Here is a 22,822-nt window from a genome sequence, read left to right as displayed (position 1 = left end):
AGGGTCATAACCACTGTTGGGGAACAGACTCTCCTTAAAGTGGTTTTGGAACACAATATCACCTGCAAAGAAGTGAGGTAAAACAGGTCAGCATACCTCAGTTTTGTATGTGTCAGAATCATAAAGATAAAAGAGTTAACAGGGGGTTCTCTCTGGTGGGGCAGCGGGTTAAAGCATATGAAGCTAACCGCAGCCACTTCAGCACAAGTTCAATACCCGCCAGGTACCGCCAGATATGGTGCAGCAGGCCTCTCCTGTCTCGCCCACTGCTCCTCTTAGCGGTGTACTTTGTCAGTCTGCCTGTTCTGCTTCCTACTCTTTCTGGTGAATCCTCTTAATCCCCACACCTCTGGCCTGTATCCCAGTACTATATGTATAAACAAATATATCTTTAAAAAAAAAAAGAGTTAACAGGAATATCAAGTGTTGGTGTGATGATTTGTGAATCATTTAACTGGTAGGGACTCATACCCAGAACATAGAGAGGCGCCCTGCAATACCTGAGGGAAGAGCCTGGCCTCCAGGGCCCTTTCTTCCTTTGTAGTCTAAATCCCCTCCCATATTTGGGACTCCCTAGAGCTGCAAGAACCCCTTCCCCACACTCCATGCTGGATCCCAGGTCTACCATGACACCAGAGGAACAAGATGAGGAATAGAATCCAGGATGGGGAATAAGACCGAAGGCCTGGCTTGGCGCTGGGCTTGGCAGAAGTTACATTCAGGGAGACCCGGAGCTTCCAGAAGGTCAGTTGGGACATGAGGCTGCAGGTCCTGAGCTGGAGTGCTGCCCAGGTGCTCAGTGGTGACTGACAGGAGACAGAGAGCTCATAACGGTGGCCAGAGTCCCAGGAAGGGTCTGGGAGAGTGAGGGACAGGCAGGCCCTGGCGGGCTCGGGGACCCCTCCTGTTCTCTGTCCAGGGCTTCACTGCCTCAGCTCCCACAGCCGAGGGCAGCTGAGGCCCCTCTGGTCCCCCCTGAAATCCTCATCCAGAGCAAATACAGAGCAGGACTTGTGGACAGTGAGGGCAGGAACTTGCTGAAAGTATAGCCGCAGGGCGTAAGTGATTGAGAGGATTGTGTGAAAATAGTTAAAATGAGCCAAGATCGAAGAATGCTTTGTGCAGAAATAAGTCTCTCTCAGCAGTCGCAGTCTTTGGTAAGATCCATACCCACCCATGATTACTTTAATCAAAGAAGTGTGAAAGTGGTTTTAACAGTGACTCCCAGGTAGAGACAGGTGCTTCTGTTAACAGGACAAAGGATTGGAAGAATAGAGACACATCTCTGCTCCATGAGAGAGAAAAGACTAATCCGTGGTGTCAGGAAATTTAGGGCAGGGTCTCTGTCGAGGTCAGTGGTCACCAGAGATGGATGGGGAGGAGACCCCCACGGCCTGTGACGGGCTTGCTTCTGTTCCTTTGTCTTTGGAATCATGGCTGGATTTGAGCAAGTCCTACCATTGGGCAGCGTTGGAGGGAGAGGACGGTGGCGGGGGGAGGGCAGCACTGGAGCACCCACAGTTCGGTGTCCTCACGAGGCGCAGTGAGCGAGATACAGGCAGGCAGAGAGGACGGGGGCGGCCCCACCCTGCGGAGGTCTCGGGGTCACGGGGGAGAATGGAGCTTCAAGCCCAGACAGGTAGGGAGTCGGGAGACAGGGAGGGGGGTGCAGTGGGGGGTGGGGCCTGCAGACCCGTCCTTGGTCCTCACTCCTGGGAGAGCCGTGTTGAGAATGGATCTAGGGTCTGTGCCCCCGCTCTGACCCTGTGCCATGTTGGCCTCACAAAGGGAAGAGGTGTCAGGGGAGAGCAGAATGCTCCCTGGAACTGCGTGGTCTGTGATGGAGAGAACAGGGCGCTGCCCACTGGTGTCAGTGCCCGCCTTTGGCCCAACCGCTGGACCTGCCCAGCGTGAGGGCCGTGTCTGAGGAAGACTCCAGGAGGCTGAGCAGAGCAGAGGCGGCTCCTGAAGGGAGGTGAGAGGAAGGGAGGGAACGGGAGGAGCAGCGAGAGAAGAAAGGTCCCTGGTGTTGAGCGAGCAGGTTACAGGCGCCCCCAAACTCCCAAACCCCTAAAACCCAGGACTGCCTCAAGCAGGGCCAGGGCAGTCTGGCACCCCCACTTTCCAGCTGCCCTGCAGTCACCAGGACATGGGCCCCCAGGGCGCTGTGGGGCAGGAGGTCAGAGGATGGGCACGGTCCCAGCCCTGGGGAGGCGACACAGTGACCAGAGCCTCTCAGGACTCTGCCTACAGAGCCTGTCTCTGAGGGGAGGAGAGTCGCTCACCCTCGCTCTCCACTCTGTCCTCTCTCCTGCAGGTAAGAGCCTCTGAGTTTGTTGCACGTGGGCCTGGCTGTTTGCTGGTGGAGTGTGGGACTGGAGAAGGCAGTTCCTTTTCTTTATTTCCCAGTGAGAGACACCCACATGTCAGATCAATCCTGACATGCCCTGTCCTGAGCCCCCTATTCTGAGGTGTGACTGGGCCACTGACGGGCCGCCTGGGCATTCCCTGGGCTGGCTCTGATTGTCGCTGCGGGACACTGACTCCCCAGGCAGCAGGGCGGCTGCTGCTGCTTCTCCACCCGCAGCCAGACTCTGCCCTGGGAGCTGATGCCCGCAGGACAGTGGGTCTGAGCAAGGGCTGCTGTCAGGGAGCCCAGAGAAGCCCCAGGGTGACGGGGGCAGGGCAGTGACTGCAGATGACCTGGGGAAGAATCTGATGGAGATCATGGTCTGTGTGACTCTAACTCAATTACTGCAGCACCTTGAACTCTGTTGATTTTAGTTGGGTAAATAGTAAACACTTGCAGGTTCTCCTGCATCTCTGAATGACCCTCAGTCATTCATTGTTGACTGACTGGATTGTGTTTAGGGCAACTGTCCAGTGAGTGGCGTCTCTCATCACTTGTCTCCCTCAGAGGCTCCAGGTGGTCCTGCTGGACGAGCCCCCGCCAGGTCGGCCTTTCCCTCTGCCCCTGCCTGGGGACACTGAGTGTCCTCCTCTACCTCCCACAGCCCCCTTGGCTGGTGACTACTGGCCTGGTGTTGTCCTGTGTCCACACTAGTGTCACACAAAGCCAGGCTCTGCCCTGTTTGTGGCCTCTGGGGATGTGTCCCTGGGGTGCCCTGGTGCTGCCATCACCTGTCCAAGAAGGCCAACACCAGCAGAGAATCAAGCACCCTGGTCACTGGGTTTGGATCCTGGGGCTGAGGGGTTGAGAGGGATTGATGGGGTGAGCTTCTCTGTGAGAGCTCCAGGGGTCCCTCATTCAGGCCTAGCTATAACTTCGGGTCTTTCTAGAGTGAGGGCCATGGGGAGGGGCTCAGGTGTCACCCTGACCTTGCTCCCCCCCGCTGAGTGACTCCCCTGATGTGTCCTTCCCTCTGTAGGGACGGTCTGCAGGGACTGCGTCCAGGAGGGGTGTCTGACCTCCAGCTTGTCTCCCTGTGCGTGTCCTGCCCTGAATGCTGAAACCCCGTCATGGGGCAGAAGCTAGGGGCTGGAGGCAGGTGAGGCCTGTCCGTCCCTGTGTGTGCGGTAGATTCACCCCTGCGCCCCGAGGGCAGGAGGGGCCACTCACCCAGGACGAGGAGATGCACAGATTCAGTATACTTTACATAATTCAGGCTTATGCCCTTCACGGTGTATAATCCTGAGTCTTCCCTGGTGAGGTTCCTGATCTTCAGAACCCCCTTTGGGCTTGTTACATAGCGCAGTTTGTATGCTAGCCCGGGGATGGTTTTTCTGGACTCTTCGATGTGTGTTGCGATTATATTTTTCGCTTTTCTGTCATCACCTTTGGACCAAATGAAGCGGTGTACGTCCTCAGGAACGCTTTTAAGCTTGTAAGTTGCGTAAGGAGTGATGATACCTTTGTTGTTTTTCAATTCCAACTTGAATCGGCCATTGGTGGGTGGAACCCAGAAGATGCAGAGTGAGACTAGGAGGGAGAGGGACAATCAGCCAGACTCAGCACTGACGGTTGGGATAGAAAGGCTCGTACTTAACTGCTCAGGTGTGGTGTGTGTGTTTCCCATCTGCTGTAGTGATCAGCTTGATGAACAGCGTTTTTCAGTGTGTCCCAACTAGTAGTTGTTCTGTTAATTGCTTTGGCCCAGTCATTGCCAGGCTCACCCCCTCCCAGCCCTGAGACACCAACTCCCCCTCAGGGCGTCCTTGGGAAATGCCTCCCTTACCCTGCTCTGAGACTTCTGACCTCACTTTGTGACCTTTGCTCTTCAGGACACTTGTCAGCACCTCACAGCACGCTCTAGAACTTGGTTACTTGTGTTCCTCCCAAGTTGTGATCGCCCTGAATGCAGAGACTGGTCCTGTTGTCCCCCAGTGATGGCACCAGGGCCCCTCCTTGTCTAGTAATTAGCTGTCAAGTTGTGAAGCTGGTGAGGGTAGCCTGTGTTTAGTTCGCTCGTTCTTCTTTCTGGAGTGTACTCCTGAATAAATTGTTGATCACACTTGAAGTGTGGCCTCAGTGGTGACCCCATGGACCTTCTGCTCTATTCTGGATTTTCTCCCTCTCCCCTCCACACATCCTGAGTCTGAGTCCCGGTCCCATCCTAACTATATCAGCCGGGTCACACTGAATGTTAGCCCTCTGTCCCTGCTCACGGACTCCTGTGCTCCTGTCCTCCTTCCTCCCAGGGGACAGCCTGTCCAGCTAGTCTGTGTCCATCTCCCACCTTGGGCACTTGTCATCTTACCTGCCAGCAGGAGCCTTGTCCAGGGGACGCGCCCTCTGTGTCCATGGGCTGGGGGCGCCTCCATGGCGTCTGCTGCCTGCTCTGTGTTCCTCAGAGAAGAGCTGGGGTTCCAGAAGGCTCCAGGCACCGCTGCTCCTGAGTGTCAGTGCTGAGGTGTGTCCCAGTCTGTGCTGAGCCTCCTCTGGGCACCGGGCTTTTGAGGATCCTGCAGTCCAAGGGTGGGGTCTGCAGCCGGGACCCTCCCTGTGCCTCCCTTATCCTGCCTCGCATGACGCTTTTGCTCCACTTTAGTGTGCTGGAGACCAGAACTGCTGAGGTGCCTGCCCTCCACGGCCCTGACCTGACCCACGCACACATACTCACCCCGCCCCGCCCCACCCCACCCCACTCTTTCTCTCTCTCATGAAACTTCTGGCATAATAAGGAGCCTTAGGAAGCTTGGCTTAAATCTGCATAAAGGTAAACATTAAACAACCAACAACATTTGAAATGAAATTCATAAATATTTAGTTCCATAATTAGTCCATTCAGTGTCTGGTAGTGAATTCCTGACATCTGTTCTCCTTCTTAGATCCATTTTTTCCATGAATTCTGGATTACTTCTTCAGTTCAGTTTGTGATAAAACTCCATTGTCAAGTACTTGTCAAATTCTACTAAATACCCAAAATTGTTAATGACCTAAGTGAGGGAATGATGAAATTTATTTGCAGTACATTTGACCAGGAGTTTAGGCTATTTCTGTGACAATAATGTAAGTACTGGAATTAGACACAGAATTATAATACTATAATGGAGTAATTTAGAATTCCAAAGTGTTAAAATGTACAGCATTAACATTCATATATATTTGCTGAAATATAAATGAAGTTCTTCCTATTTCCGGATTCTTTTCATGCTGTTGAACGTATGTAAGCCCTGAAGAATTTCTGTTTTACATATCATAGAAATAGTAACATTAGCCGGGGTTCAACTTTAAAATTTTCTTGAACACCATTTGAATAAAAAATTTTTCAATCTCCTCAATCACACAAGGTAAAATACCTTTCTCTGTTTACCAAAAAATTACTCAAGCCCACATAATATTTTTTATCAAGTAGTATTTTCAATTTTTCTTGGACAGTGAGTTGAATTCTTTACTATTTTTAGTAGTTTTAATTATATGTATTAATGGTATTTCTTTAACAACTTTAATTCATAGTAAGACCTGTGACTGTCTTATAGGAGACTCTCATGAATGCAGCTCTTCCATCTAGATGTGTGTGTGCCTGACACAGGGGCAGTTCAGGGCCCAAGACATGTCTGCTGTTAGCCAGTTTACTTTCATTTTTCTGATAGAAGAAGAAAAAATGAATGAATCAAAATAATACTTAATCTTCTTAGTTTATCGTATTCACCTACTTAATAGATATCAAAACTCTAAAGTTGTAAGTACCTTAATTATTTGAGAGCCTAGCAAAACCATAGTGGAAATCTCACTTAGATATTCTGATTCTGTCCTTTATACTACATGCCATAGTAAATGTGCTTTTCAGGGGGTGACCAGGCTGATTTACCTAAGAATCTGCAGACAGGAGTTAAAATCCTTTTCTGGGCCTCACTGATGATTATTGTGATAAAACGGTGTTGTAATTCTGATTACTTATTCAAAGAGGAAAAGGACCCTCATTTCCTCTGCCTCTGAGTGGGGAGAATTTCAAATCACATATGTTGGAACAGGAGACACAGCAAGAGTCGCCACCAGGCAGAGCTGCGTTGCTCCTGGCTTGTTACCGACACCCCATGAGTGGGCGTCCGCTGCGCATGACATCGTGTGTTAGCAAAGGGCCGGAGATGTTGACTCATGAGGCACCATGTTCCCTGACTCTATAGTGTATAAACAACAGTAATTAGGAAAGTCATTATTTGGATAAATAGACACAGGAATCCATGGAACATGATCCCAGCCCGAGTTTATTGTGCATTTACCAACAATCTATTTATATTATTTATAAGAGAGTTCTGAGGTAATCTGAGGATCTAGCGTCCTTTGACAAATGTGGGGGAGCCTGGAGGCCACAGTAAAAGAATGAAGGTGGATCACACTCCAGTCATGCTGAAACCCAATACAAAATGGATTAAAGCTGCAGACCTGAGACCTTCTACATGAAACACAGAGAAGAAAGTTGGGACATGTGTCATGATGGCAGTGATGAGCATGCCTTTGTAGACTGGACTCTGGAGCATGAGGAATAGAAGGAATAAACGTTCCAGTGACCCCCAAGTTCAGTGGTTTTACAGAAAATAGAGGTCCATTCAGAATACAGTCTAGTGCATGGGAGAAAATATATACATACAAAGGTCAAAACAGGGGTCAGCATCCAAGAGACAAATAACAATCCATTTTATGACAAACAGTCAGTCACCCAAATCCCTGACAGAGGAGTCCCCTCAGGCCATGCAGAGACTCCTGGGACAAACCACAGTGCCCCCACCCACCCTGCCCCAGACTCCTGTGGCCTCACATCTGCTCTGAGCTGCCTGCCTCGGGGCCGCCACCTGCATCCCCCCCCTCTCCCTGCTCTGTTCCTGGTGCCTGCCTGGTGCTGCCCTGAGCCTGGAGACCCCCTGAGGCTGTGTGTGTGTGTCCTGGCCTCAGAGATGGGATCTCGGGTGAGGAGTTTGAATGTGGTGAAAGGTGGCAGAACCTGCCATCCTCATAGCCCCGTCAGCATAAGGAGTATTTTGGGCTAAAGGCACCTGAGAAAAGGCAGAGGCCGACGTTCCTGTGACTCTGCCCTTCTTTGATCCTAAAAGCAGCAGCTTGAATCCCCTGGGACACTGTCCCCGGGACCAGAAGACAAGGCACATCCTCATCATCCAGGCCCAGAAGTGGAATTAGGAGGAAGATGTAGGCCTTCTGAAAAAACTTCACCTGCTGTAGCTTCCTGGGTAGGGTGTGACAGTGTGACACTTGCTCTCCGTGTTCTCCCAGAGCGACCATCGCACTGCGGCTTCTCCGCGATCACCACCCCGCGTGAGGCTCCTTTGACACAAACTCACAGTTGTGCCCCCTCCCTGACCTATGATGGGTAGTGCAAAGAGTCTTTTGAGGTACAGCTGTTTCCCATTATTTGTTTGCTGCGAAGGACATGTGGAGAAGGACTGCTGACACTGGAGTTCACTCTTCAGCGGCACGATTTACGTTTCATATCTTACTGAGGTTATACCAGAGTGTAGTGTGCCATATGATTTAGACGCAAAGCTAGTCACCCACTTCAGGTGTGTGTTACCATGCTCACCACCAAGGTGCCCACCCTCCTCCACTAAAGCCTACTGGGCTCCCAACACCCTCTGCCCCCCAACTCCCGTTACCTCAATCCTATAGTCAGGTTTGCAGGAGTTGCTTTAGTTTGGTTTTGTCTGATACTTTTATTTTTTTTTTCTCTTTTAAACATGAGTGAATGGTTGATATTCCCCCCCTTCCTATTTCTATACATAATTCTTCCCAGTGTTATCTTTTTTTTTTTTTTAAAGATTTATTTGTTCATACAGAACTGGGGTACAGGCCAAAGGCTCAGGGGCGGCGAGAGGCTTCACCAGAGACAGAGTGGGGAGCAGAACAGGCAGATCAGCGAATACAATGCTGAGGGGAGCAGCGGGTGGGTCAGGAGAGGTCTGCCACACCAAGTGGTCACCTCCGGGGCAGGCGGGAATCAAACTCATGCGGAAGTGGCTTTAGCTTCTCAGTGCTGTGCTTTAACCCGCTGCGCCACCAGGGAGGACCCCAGTGCTATCTTAAGTAGATCTTTGCCCTGTGTTATAGGCACATGATTGGATATATGGGGTGATCGATCATCCCATCTGAGAATGACCCCAAAATTTACATCAACCTAAAAACAGCAAGTGGATATGTTTATTAACAGATCTAACCTCCTGAGGGGCTGTCTCATAAGAAGACAAAAATCAAACAATCTGGGTTTACTTAGTACGGCTTTGACATTTTTCTCATTTTAAACTGGACTAGACAATGGAATGTTATCATTTAAGGTTCAAGAATGCTGAAATTTCAGTTGATCATAAATACCTGAGAGCCTAAACTAACTGTGGAATGTTCGGCTATGATTTATTTTCTCTTCATAGTTATTTTAAGAGTTTTGCTTCTAGTAATTCTGCTTGATTGGGATTGCTCAGGAGCTTATACCTTCCTGAGAAATTCCAGGTACAGTGAAATACTCAACTGTGTCTCCAAGAACCCCCAGATCCTGTGAGGAGTGACCTTGTGAGCACTGGAGCAGAGACCGGGCCAGGAGGGGGCCACCAGCAGACTTGTCTGTGCCACCACCATGCAGCTGTCACCCGGGTCATCTGAGATGCCCTGACATAGCGGGGGCATTTCTCAAGCAGCTGCCTGTAGGGAAGATAAAATTTTTCTGTACATTCTTCTGTTCAGAAACCCTCTTGAGGTATCATTTCAGTGATAATACTTGTTGTCTAAAGCCCTGAAGAAGGTCTTTGCACTCCCCCAGGCACATTTCTGGTTTTAGTGAAAAACATTTAATTTGTCTCTGGGTGCATTGAGCATAGGGCAGAGATGCAAGAGAATTCAGGTCAGGCTCGGATCGTGGTTTAGAATTATAATTTTTTGACCAAAGTTTTTCTTTGAAAAATCATTTTAGATATTTTACCCCCTTTCAGCCACAGTGGACAGGAACTATTTGAAGCTGTTTTCCTTAGTCCCCTGGTCCCAAGAGTCATACCAAAAGAAGGTGTATGAGGTGTTATCACCCCAAGATCCAGAGTCACTCTTAAGTGACTCTGAGTCAAAGAAAGACTCAGATCTTTCCCCAATGGACTAACACCAGATTTGTTTTTACCCAGACACTTAAAATCATTGTTATTTTGGTTGCAAATGTACAATCTTCTTTGTTTCTTAACATTTAAAAAAAAAGATTTATTTATGCATACAGAACTGGGGTACAGGCCAGAGGTGCAGGGATGGTCAGAGGATTCACCAGAGACAAAGTGGGGAGCAGAACAAGCTGACTAACAAAGTACACTTCTGAGGGGAGCAGTGGGCGGGTCAGGAGAGGTCTGCCGCGACATGTAGATCACCTCCGAGGAAGGCAGGGATCGAACTCATGCTGAAGTGGCTTTAGTTTCTTAGTGCTGTGCTTTAACCCGCTGCGCCACCAGGAAGGACTCTGTTTCTTAACATTTTATTTTCTTCCCATTTGAAGTCTCACAGCCATGTAAAACATTGCCTTCACTATCAAACTGCTATATGAGTATTATAAAATACAAACTGTAAACTAAGATAACCCTTTTTATAGTACTCAGTTTAGTGCATTGAAACAATATTGATTTACAAAGGCAACTAAGGTAATGGGCAAATATCCAATTCCTCTTCTAAAGGATGGCACAAATTAATATGCAAACTAAACACTATATTTGCAGTAGGTGCTCAAAAGTAATGATTGTGAGAAAGTTACTTCCCAAAAGTAATTATAACCAAAAGATACATATGTAATCATTATTTTATAGAATTTAATGGAAGTTAGTTAAATTTTCCATTATAGTGGCTGTGCAAATACACAGTGAAATAGTAACAAAAGCCTTTTGTGACAGTAGAGATATTGTAGAGGATGAAATACTAAGTTAAATAAGTCAGACTAAAGCCCCATCCATAGCATTTCACTCATATGAGATGTGATCAATAGGGAGAAGAGATAAATGGGACCTTCTCCAAGGAAGACCTGCCAGTGGCCACAGGCACATGCCCAGATGCTCATCACCACCCACTGTCAGGGAAGGCCAAATCAGAGCCACAGTGAGAGGACAGCTCACACCCGAACAGTGGACCTTAGCAACAAACAAACAGGCAAACATGAGTCACACATTTTAGGAGGATGTCGGCAGAAGTGAACCACCTTAAACTGTCGGTGGATGTAGCTCGTCCTGCCCCATGGAAAACAGTATGAAGGGTACGCAAACATTAGAAGTAGGTCTACCGAGGACCCCAGCAATTCCACTTCTAGGGATCTACCCAAAAAGTACAAAAACCCACTTTCAAAGGGCTGTTCCAAACTGTGTTCATAGCAGCACTAGTAATGTGAAAAATCCATGGAAGTAAATGGATGCTCAAAATTAACAAGTAGAAGATAGATGATATGTACAGAATGGAATACTCTTCACCTATGAAAAGAGAGAAGACTTGCCTTTGGTGACAACATGGGTGAAACTGGAGGGAATTGTGTTGAGCAAAATAAATCAGAAGGAGAAAGACAAAACTGGATGGTGTCACCTATGTGTGGAATATAGAGAAATATAACAAAGGCCCGAATTAACTCAAACCAATCATAAATCCTGACTGCTGAAGTCAGGCTACCAGAGTGGAAGGGGAGAGTAGAGAACCAAGGGATGTAGAACAGTAGGCTGCAGGGGTGACCTTGGCGTGGGGGCGGTGGGTGTACTAATATCGCTGAAGAGGGGTACTGTTCTCTAAATCACATTACTGTTGTAAACCAGTGTTCCCTCAAAAGAAAAGTAGAGAAAAGAAAAATGTATTTAGAAAACAAATTATACTTAACAGCTCCAGTCTAAATTTTGATTCTAAATTTTGATAAACTTTCCTTCACATAATATCTTCTAAAGCACTGGGAAATAAAATAGGAAGCTTCAATAGAGCCATCTTAAGCATTGTATGTTTCCACTCACAAGTCACCTGTTTTATTATATAACAATATTGCAGTTTACATATTCTCTTCTCATCTTGCCGCTAAGAGTTTGTAATGCCATGTGATTAATTTATGACACAACTGAGCTAAATTGCTTCTGACGTGTTAATGCAAGTTATGCTAAGACATGGGAAAGAGCAGCAAAGTAATTGAAAAGATTTAAAGTAATTGAAAAGAACAAATTCTTCTGTCAGCCCAGGTCGGGGTTCTAGGAGCAGAAGGAGAGAGAGAGAAATGGGGACCATGAAGAAGAGCAAGCAGTACTGCCCCCTAGCCAGGGACAAAGGGAGTGAGCACAGCATTCTCCTGGGCTGAGCCTCTCTGTCCCTGAGCACTCGGTAGGGAGAAGGGAGGAGTCTGCTCCAGGCCCTCCTGTCAGGGGGTGCTGTCAGGAAGGAAGATGAAGCTGGAGGGTGGGTGCTGGGAAGTGACTGTGGGATGTGTTAGGAGGAGAAAGGGCCTAGAGGAGTAGACTAGGCACAGGCAGGCCAGGGTGGAAGAAGCAGATGGTCAAGGATGTGGGAAGGAGGGAGTGTGGAGCTGCCCACTTGAGGGAGGTTGTGGACCATGGGTGGCCACATTCTCCCTGGGTTGTGTGTGGAGAGATAGGAGTGCGCTCCTGCAGGGCCTGTTGAGGGAGAAGGGTGCGAAGGTCAGCACCTCAGGCCAAGCCCTGGTGTCCACAGTCACATAGCTCTGGCTGTTGTATTTCATGAGGAAGCCCCTGGAATTGTTTTTTCTCTTCCTCCTGTCTCCACCTGTGCTTTAAGAGAAGTATCTTGCCATTTGGGTTAAGGGTTATACAGGTTGTTAGGCCTGGGCAAGACTATTTCAGAGAGGAACCCATGGGTCTTGAGGAAATTAAGCTTAGGAAGGAAACCGAACCCTGTATTTTCAACCACTGTGATATTCAGGATCTTTGTGTCTTGGATGTAAAAACTCCATGAAGCATCAGGAATAGGGGGTTGTTGACCCAAGAAGGTAGATCTCCAGATGCTGGTCCAAGCATGGAAGGTCGGGGTGGGAGATGTCCCAGTAGATTCAGACTGCACCCCGATGCATTGTTCAGGGGTTAAGTTGATTCTCACATGGAGAGATATCTTATCCGGTGTGTGGATATACTTGGTGGCATCACAGGTGACTTATAGAATGAATCGTGCTTGATTAAAACATGGCACTTTAATAAAACACCATGCAAGTGTGTGAGAAGGGACTATTACTATAGATGTGGTTGAAATTTAAGTAGAGCCTCTGTTTCTTTAGTGGGTACACATTTTCTGTAAGTTTCAGTTTGAAACCTGGATGCCAAGGTGTGTTAAAGTCCACATGGATGTTTATTGTCTAAGGAGTCACATCAGGGTCTAGTCACAGACACCCCTCTCCCCCCCAACACACACACACATATCCCTGCAGGAGGGATAGAGCTGTGATGCTGATAGCTTCTCATGTGTCCCCACCGCTGTCACACATGACCTGTGCCTGACCTCTGAAGGACAAAGTGTCCCCTCCCCTGTGGTGATGACACAACTGAAGCCAAAGGAGGCGCCCTCTGCTGGGCTGTGACACTCACTGCACAACGACAAGTCGGTTTGCATGTTTGTGCTTTATTGACTTAATACGAGCCTTCTAGAACTTTCCATAGTCAAAATTGAGTTTTAACAACAGCTCAGGAAAGTGATTTTCTAATAAGCAAGTTTTGATTTAGAATTTAGCGAATCATTGAGGGAATTAGGGTCACTCTACAACTTGAAGTCTAAAGCGTTCTCTTCTAATGCTTCTCAAACCTTTGACTAATTTGCAGTGATATTGACCATCATCTGACCTCTTGATCCTCTGTATGGTTAGAAAGTCTTGCTTCCGGGACAGCTTCATCCTGTCATTGAGATGCAGTTTCCGGTCATTGAAAAACCATTGGACTGTGAAGCCCAATTCATTTGTCACACAACTCAGGATTATAGATTCATTTAAGTGGATTGTGTATGTAGTCTGGCCAGCAATGAAATTCATATTACCTGTGGAAAGCGAAGGTGATATGTGAGAGCTGAGCACCCCTTTCTTAGGGATCATACCCTATCAGGCCACAATGAACCTAAATGTCCCCAGGTCATGACAGTGACTCTCCAGCTGGTGGAGTGACTTTGTGTAGGTGACTTGGAGTCTGCAGTCCACAACCCACACTCACCAGGCCACCCCCATATTGGTTCAGGGAGACCTTAGGCCAAGGCCCTGAGGCCATCTTGGTAGTGTCAGCTCCAGGACACTCTTCTCACATGTCCAGCGACCTGCTCAAGGGCACTTTGGCTCCCATGGGTGGTCAGGTCACCAGTATAGGCTTGATGTGACTTATACCATGAGCTCCGCCTCCTCATGCAGATGCCAGGGAATGGGAAGGTGTCAGCACTGTCCCCTGTCCTCATGGACCCCAGGAGACTTCCCTACTGGGGAAGACATGTAGCCTTTGTGAGGTGAGACCGCAGACCATGAAGATGGTCAGCACAGACTCAGGCCTCAGCAGCTGACCAGCAGTCGAGTTAGAAGGTTTCCTAATTTGAAGGGACTTTCCTTTCCAGGTGTCTAGATTTAACTTCACAGTGAAAGAAATATCTAGAGAGCTCTGGTTAGAGTTTGAATTAAATATCTGACCCTCAGAGGGGCAGAGGAAACCACGGCACATAACACAGTTCTCATAGGAAAGCCCACAGCTCTCTCACGCACAGCAGTGAAGGACACATGTACTCTAGGACCGGGAATAAGAAGATGAGTTTAATTTAACCACTTATCTTTGACATACTAATTAGTGGTGGCCAGTTACTACCGAGAGTACAAGAAATACAATGAAAATAGAAGAAAGAGAAGTCAGGACAATGGAAAGGAAGAGACCTGGTAGCATGAACTGTGTGCGAAATAGCTTAGACATTCCAAGAATAAATGTAAAACCAGTCAATTTGGCAAGGTTGCAAGAAAAAGAAAACAACACATTAAAGCAGTTCTAAATCTATACAATGATAATGAACTATAGAAGAGGCAAATTGCGAATTCGATTACTATTGTCATAACACCAAAATGTATTGCAAAGGGACTAATCTATTTATTCAAGGATACAAAGCTACCTGTATTAAAATACACAAAATACTATTGAGAGATTTAAGGGACATGAATGATGAAAAACCACCTCAGTTCACACATTCAAAAACTGACTATGTTGATATAGTAGATTAGAGTACAGTTCCATGGTTTCAATACAACCTTTATCAAAGTCTCTGTGATATATTTTACCAAAAATACATATGTCATCTCAAGGGACCTCAAAGTAGCCAAAAACTGCAGTGTGACCAAGTCATACTTTCTGTTTGAAATCCTGTGACAACATTAGTCAGCACTATGCGTTATGACAAAAGACACAAAGACCCCCATAGACGCGAGCATCTGGTCAAATAATTCACACAAGGGGGTTATAACTTTTGGGGAATAATTGCTTCTGAATTTATATTGGGAAGCCTGTTGTCCAAATGCAAACAAAGTTTAATTAAATCAAGATGGATCAGATCCCTAAAATTGAGAGACAGTGAGCAGGCACATCAAGGATTGGACATGAATGACCCTCAAATCGTTTTGTAATAAGGGATTTTTGAATCATTTATTAATAAGGGATTCACATCCAGATAAAGAAAGACTACCAGCGAAACACCTTGAGAGAAGCAACGGGCCTTGAAGGTCCTTCTTCCTTTTCTAACTAATTCCCTTCCCATATTTGGAGATTTCTAGAGCAGAAAGAACCCCCTCCCTACATTAAATGTTGCGTCCCAGGCCCACCATGACACCAGAGGAACAAGGTGAGGAATAGAATCCAGGATGGGGAATGAGACCGAAGGCCTGGCTTGGCGCTGGGCTTGGCAGAAGTTACATTTGGGGAGACCCAGAGCTTCCAGAAGGTCAGTTGGGACATGAGGCTGCAGGTCCTGAGCTGGAGTTCTGCCCAGGTGCTCAGTGGTGACTGACAGGAGACAGAGAGCTCATAACGGTGGCCAGAGTCCCAGGAAGGGTCTGGGAGAGTGAGGGACAGGCAGGCCCTGGCGGGCTCGGGGACCCCTCCTATTCTCTGTCCAGGGCTTCACTGCCTCAGCTCCCACAGCCGAGGGCAGCTGAGGCCCCTCTGGTCCCCCCTGAAATCCTCACCCAGAGTAGAGATACAGAGCAGGACTGTGTGCAGTAGATTCACCCCCACACCGAGGGCCGGGAGGGACCACTCACCTAGAACAAAGACATGTATAGACTTTTTCTTCATTTGAATCTCTTTCTCCTTGGCTATTATGGTATAAAGTCCTATGTCCTTCTTGGTGACATTCTTGATACACAGTGAACCATCCTTGAATATTTGCTGGTGACTGCTGAATGATGGGCCTGGGATCACTTTTTTTTTTTTAATCACATACACTGCAAGTACATTATTTGCATTCGTTATGTCGCCTTTGTACCAGATGTAACGATTGACATTCTTTGAATAATTCCCAGCACGGATAACCAAATCAGCACTGTTCCTAATTCTGATTAGCTTGGGATGAGCCGGGAGAACACCACTGCTGGGTGGAATCCAGAAGATGTACAGAAAGGCTAAAACAGAAGCGAGGGAAGTCAGTCCATCTTTGCAATATGGGGCCCGAAAGATTCACTCTTAAATCCTCATGGTGGTCTATGTTTATGACTCCAGTTGTTCTGAGTCAGCGCTGTGAACACCATTATCTTGGTGTCCTTGGGGTTATTTTTTCCTCCTTTTCAAAACTCCCCACTCCCAGGACTCAGACCCTGATCCCCCTCAGGGTGTCCTAGGGAGTTGCCTCCCTAACCTGCACCCCCCCCACCCTCTGTCCTCGCTGTGTGACCTTTCCCTGCTCTGTGCCCTTCAGGACACCTGTCAGCACCTGCTAGCATGCTCTAGATCGTTGATGTCTATATTTGTCCAAAGGAATGTGAGCTCATGGGGGCAGGGGCCTGCCTGATCTTGTCCCCCCACAGTGGTGGGTCAGGCTGCTATTCCCTCTGAGTGAATTAATGAGTGATCTCAAGGTTACCACCACCCCTAGTTTTTGCCAAGTTCTGATGCTGGGTAGTAAGTTCAATGTTTAATGCCCTGGTTCTTTCTTACTGTAATGTACTCCTGATCCAAATTCTTATTATTGACTTCTGACATTAAAATTAATCCTCAGTGATGACTAGTTTGCACAGAGGACACGATTCAGCATTTTCTCTCCATCACTGCTTCAGGTCATGTTACTGAGCCCCTGGTCTCCTTCCTACCACAGTTGTCTCCCTTGCAGTTAAAAAGGAAACCAGCTGTGCTGCTCAGAGGACATCTGTCCTCCTGCCCTCCCATGGGACGGCCTGTCCAGCGAGTGTCTGTGTGTCCATCTCCCACCCACCTCCGGTACTGGACATCTCACCTGCCAGCAGCAGCCCCGTCCAGGGGACTCGCCCTCTGTGTCTATGGGCTGAGGGGGCCTCCATGGTGTCTGCCACCTGCTCTGGGCTCCTCTGAGAGAGGGGCTGGGGCTCCAGAAATCTCCCAAGCGCAGCTGCCCCGAGAGTCCGCAGGAAGTGCTTCCTCCTCTGTGCTGAGCCTTCTCCTGAGGAGGGGCTCTTTACAAGGTCATGTAGTCTGGGGGTGGGGTCTTTGCCCACGACTCTACCTCTGCCCTCCTCTCATCCTGCCTCCATGTACATACTTTCTCTCCCATTGCCCTCAGTCAGGCCCTAGGAAATGCTGAGGTCACTGCCTTCTTCATCAGTGATCCCTGACCTACACACACACGCGCGCGAGCACACACACGCACAGATGCACAGTCTCATACACAGGCACACACACACAGATATTGATGGAGTGAACAAACCTAGGACGCCAGTGTCCTGGGCATTCCCTCAGCTCTGGGGCTGAATTCTCTCCTTCATCTTACTTTCCCTCAAGCAGGAGCCTAAGGATCACATCATCCCAGTGATCTCAGCTGTCACCACCTGGTTGAAATCATCCATGGAAATCCCAGAAGATGTAATTGCCCACCTGACATCTTAGAAACACAGCGTCAGATCTCCCCAAAACCGATTTGCAGACAGATTTGACCCCTCTGTGGGAGGCTGAGGAGTTGGGCAGGACTTGCAGATTCTGTTAAGAAAGTTACAGCAAGAATTTGAGATAATAACAAAGTCCTGGGAGAAAGGTCTCCTAGATTTTCTGAGATCATTTACACGATAAGCCATGCATCCATAGTAATTGTATTTTCAGAGTAACTTATTGAGCAAGTGTCCCTGACCTGCTTTCTCCAGGGTAATGACTTAGGTTACATTTCAGGGGGGGATGAACCTGCATTTCTTGAAGTGGTAATGAGGCTTTAGCCCACTTCTCCATGGGCCCTGCTGCCTCTTGACGCTATTCACAAAAGTTTCATGAGACTCAGTCTGTCACTGTGGAAAGGTATTTCACAGTGACAGGTCGACAACAGCATAAATGGGTATTTCATTAATAAGCCCAGTAGGGGAAGCTGGCATGCCCCATTGTATCCACCTGATCATGCAGAAGGCATTACTTCATCACTCAACCAAGAAATCAAAACACCCTTTTAACTGGTCAAAAATTATGACTTTACTAGTCAGCATAATAGAGACTAGATTTACCTTCAACATAATCTCTATTAGGTTGACTCCAAAGTAATTGGAGTAGGTTTCATAACTATCTGAATGTTTTAGATTTAAAAAAATTCATGTTTATTAAATGCTGAATAGTTAAGGCAACCAATAATTTTGGCATGTGCTATGCAGGTGAAAACATCATGTATGTGGAGGGAACGTAAACTGGAGTCACACATTAGTCTTCCGTACGCCAACCAAGGTCTGATGTTTGCATCTGCTGTTACAAGGAAGTACATGAATAAATTCATTAGTTCATAAGGAGCAGCCAGGTGCTATGACAGGTACCTCAAGGACCTATCCTGAGCAAGCAAGCAAAGCCCCCCACAGGTGCATTTGTGCCCCAACATGGGGACCTTGGCTAAGTCATCAGGGAGAATTGCCACCCACCTGGTCACTATCCCATGGCAGCTGCTCATGAAGAAAAAAATTTGCAACTTTCTGTGTTCAGTAAGACCTCCCTTCACGAGCATTTCATGAGCTCTCTGACCACATATGCCCCTCTTTTCCCTTCTCTTCCTCCTATAAACCTGTCCTTGTAAAATGTAATAAAACATATGGAAATCAGTAATATTTGAGACGTATGCAACGTTGGTCAAGGTGTGTCCCTTGCATTACTGATTTTGCAAAGTGGAAGGTGCTTTGTTTTTCCCCTCTGAGGACATATTTTGGGAAGAAAGCCAGAAAAGTAATTTAACTAGGACATGAACATCACTGTTTGGGTAGGTTTTGACTGTAATATTACTGTTATTCAAAAACCCTTGAAATACAAGGGTCAAGTCTTAATCCAGGATGAAAAGAAACTCTTTCTGGCAGTATCAGAACATTCTGTGGACCCACGAGATAGTCCCAAAGAGGGGACCCAGGAGTTTCTCACTCTAAAATCCAAAGCAATCCCTTCAAACAGTGACAAGAATACACATAGAAAATACCCCTGCGGGGTGGTGATAAAGCAGCCTCCACCTGCTGCTGTGTCGGTTCTGCCAAGAACCTTGCCTTTTGCAACAGCAGGATGGGGTGGAGAGTAAGTGATATACACTGGAGCGATAAAAGCAATTATCTAAGATTTTAGTTGAATGGGAAAAAAATTGAATCAAATGAACAAGGACACCAACTTGATTCTGCAAGCAGCTGGTGGTTATCAGATGGGAAAGAGGCTGGAGGGGCCTGAGGTAGTGGTGGAAGGAAGTTAGACTTTTGCTGTGATGGGGATTTGTCCTTGCGGTTCTCAAGGGTATTTCTGTACGCATGACACACATACAATGTTATAAAATGATTTTTTAGTTGCTAGTGGAATCTGGATACTAATGGATATCACGTATGTAGGGGAGCAAAATCCGGACATTTAGTAAAAGTACAAGATTTTTATTAATTGAGGAATAAGATCTCAGCATCTACTCTCATGATATGTATTATTTTGATAATACTGTTTTGTAAAGTTTTTGTAATATTTATTTTACAAATCATAAGAAACTCTTCCTTACTCTCCTTCTAACAGAGATCAGAGCAAATCACAGAGTTTGACTCGATCCAGAACAGGAAGTGATGGGGCCACGTGTACATCGCTCGCTGGCTGCTACCGACACATCCTCAGAACAGTCGGGACACTCAAGGTAAAGGTGCTCACTTGGTGACGAGGCGTGCTGTTACACCCGTTAACAACAGCTGTCAAACAACAGCTGTTAGAACAGTGCTATTGGGACGAAAGAGACCCAGGGAGCAATGGAACAGATTCCACAGCCGCTCGCTGGAAGCAAGGTGACTGCTACACCAGTAAAAAGGAGTCCTAGGCTGGCAGGGGGTGGAGACTGCCTTTAACAAAGGAGAAGAGAGGGGGAGGGGCAGCAGGGTGAAGAGGGTGGGGAAGGGCTGGGAGGGAGACTGGATGTCACATGTATAGAAGGATTGTAGTTCACTCTGAAAGATTACAGAAATAATGAATGAAGGATATAGATATATGGCTTTTTACAGAAAACGAAAATATAAGTAGATTCAAAACACATTCTAGTGTATGGGGAAAATATTTGTATTTGGCTAAAAAGTCAAGGTGATGCCCTCCCTGGTAGTGCAGCGGATTAAAGCGCAACCTGCCAACCCGCTGCAGCTGCTTCAGTGCAAGTTCGATCCCCAGCCCCGGAGCTGACCCACAGGGCGCAGCAGACCTCTCCTGACTGGCCTACCACTCCCATTGGCAGTGTATTTTCATCAGTCTGCCTGTTCTGCTCCCCGTTCTGTCTCTGGTGAGTCCTCTCACCATCCCTGCGCCTTTGGCCTGTACCCCAGTTCTGTATGCATAAATAAATAAATCTTAAAAAAAAAAGGCAAGGCAATAACAAGCAATTGATGCAAATAACACCTTCAATTTAACAATCAAAAGCAGACACCCAAAACATGAGCAGCTTTGCTAAAGGAGACCCCGCCGAAGACATGGAGAGGCCCCTGAACACAAGACAGGTCCCCAAACCTGCCAGGCCCAGCCCAAACCTCACCCTGAGGAGCAAGAGACCCCCTGGCCCTGAGGTGGCTGTCAGGAAGGAAGGTGAGGTTGAGGGTGGGTGCTCAGAAGTGACTGTGGAATGTGTCAGCTGACAAAAAGGGGCCCAGAGAGAGCAGTCTCAGCACAGGGCAGGTTGGGGCGGAGGAAGCAGACAATCAAGATGTGCGTTGTTGCACCCTGAGGAAGGCTGTGGGCCCTTGGGTGGCCGTACTCCCCCTGGGGCATGTGTGCAGAGACAGGAGGGAGCTCCCCCAGGACTGGTTGAGGGAGAAGGAGGTCAAGGGCAGTACCTTAGGCCAGGCCCTGATGTCCATCCCCATAGCTGCGAGTACTGTGTCTCAGGAGGGAACTCCCTGGTGTGGTTCCTTCTGAGCCCACGTATGTACTTGACCTGTAGGATCAGGAAGGGTGTGGGGAAAGTTTCATCCTATATGGCATCAGGGAAACACTGGCCAGTAGCCCTGGGAAGGAGCAGTTTAAAAAGGAAACCTTGGGCAAAGGGAAAATTAAACATAGAAATGGAATCCAACCCTTCGTATTCAACCGATAGGAATATCTCAGGGATCTAAGTGTTTCTTGGATGGTAAACACAATTCCAGGGGGCTTCAGCATTAGGAGGAAGAGGAAGTGCCAGTCTGGGGCAGCCATGGAAGGTGGGGACTTCCGGGAAGATTCACTGGAGCCTGTGAGCACTAGGACCAAGTGCAATGTTGAGGCTGATGGTGATGCCCACATGGAGGGACATCTGGTCCTGTGTGTGCCACACTGCGACGTGGAACAGCCCCCAGGAGGCACTTCTTCTACCGTACAGAAGATTCATCCTTAGTGAAAACATGGCAGCTTGGTATTTTCCACGCAGGTGTGTGAGGAGGCTGATCCCTGGAGATGTGGCTGGGACTTACCTAGAGCCTCTCCCTTCCCTGAGGGGTGCACACTGTCCCAGGACTTCATCCTGAATGCTGGCTTCTCCTCCCTATGTTCCCAGGAGCATCAGCAGACAGTACTTTGTGGCGTGCATACCTGAGGTGTTTTCATGTTCTGTCGAGGTGCTCTCCATTCCTGGGGTCCTTATCACGTCCATCATGTCATCTTCATGTCCAGACACCACCTGGAGGAGGGACAGAGCTGTGATGCTGACAGCTTGTCATATGCCCCCACCACTGTCATATGACCTGTGCTGTCCTCTGAGGGACACTGTGTCCCCTCCCGGAGGAGATGGCACAGCTGAGACCAGATGAGGCGCCCTCTGCTGGGCTGTGACACTCACTGCACAATGACAAACTGCATGTTCATGCTTTATTGACTCAATACAAGTGTTCCAGGACTTCCCACCCCCACCACAGAGTTTTCACAATAGCTCAGGAAGCTTCTTTTCTTATGAGAACATCTTTATTTATAATTTAAAATATCATGTAAGGGAAATAGAATCACTATAGAGTAGGACTATCAAGAGTCATTCACTTCTCCAGGTACTACATCCTTTGATTAATTGGCAGTGATGTGTTCCAGCATCCTCCAACTTGACCCGACTTGTGGGAAAGTAGGAAAGCTTCTGGGAAGCATCACCCTGTCATTGAGATGCAGGGTCTGGTCATTGAAAAACCACGGGACAGTGGAGCTGGGTTCATGTGTCATGCACCTGATGGTGACGGATTCATGTGGATAGAGTGTGTATGTGCTTTCCTGCAAAGAACTGGCTTTTCCCACACCTGTGGCAAGAGGCACAAGGCGATACGGGAGAGCTGAGCACCCCCTTCTCAGGGGTCCCACCCTGTCAGGCCACATGAGCCTAAATGTCCCAGATCATGACAGTGACTCTCCAGCATGTCCACATGACTTTGCGTAGGTGACTTGGAGACTGAAGTCCATATCCCACCCCCACCAGCGGGTGTCAGTTCTGCACACAGAGGCCGGGGCCTCGCAGGACTCTACACACAGATGCATTGTCTGAGGTGAGTGGTAAGAGTTCAGCCTTCACTCATCTTTCTTTTGCTACCTGGATATAACAACATTGAGGGTTTGCTCCACGTGGTCCTGGCCGTTTGCAAGTGGAATGTGGGGACTGAGAACGCAAATGCTTCTCTTTTTTCTCAAAGGGAGTGACCCGCACATCAGTACAGAACGGGTGATTCCTAGTGCAGTGCAGGGAGGTGTGGCTGGGCCACTGACGGGCCGCCTGGGCATTCCCTGGGCTGGCTCTGATTGTCGCTGCAGGACA

This window comes from Condylura cristata, unplaced genomic scaffold (assembly GCF_000260355.1).
Source record: "Condylura cristata isolate star-nosed mole 26May11 unplaced genomic scaffold, ConCri1.0 scaffold00041, whole genome shotgun sequence".
Lineage (NCBI taxonomy): Eukaryota > Metazoa > Chordata > Mammalia > Eulipotyphla > Talpidae > Condylura > Condylura cristata.
Note: the sequence above shows the minus strand (reverse complement) of the source record.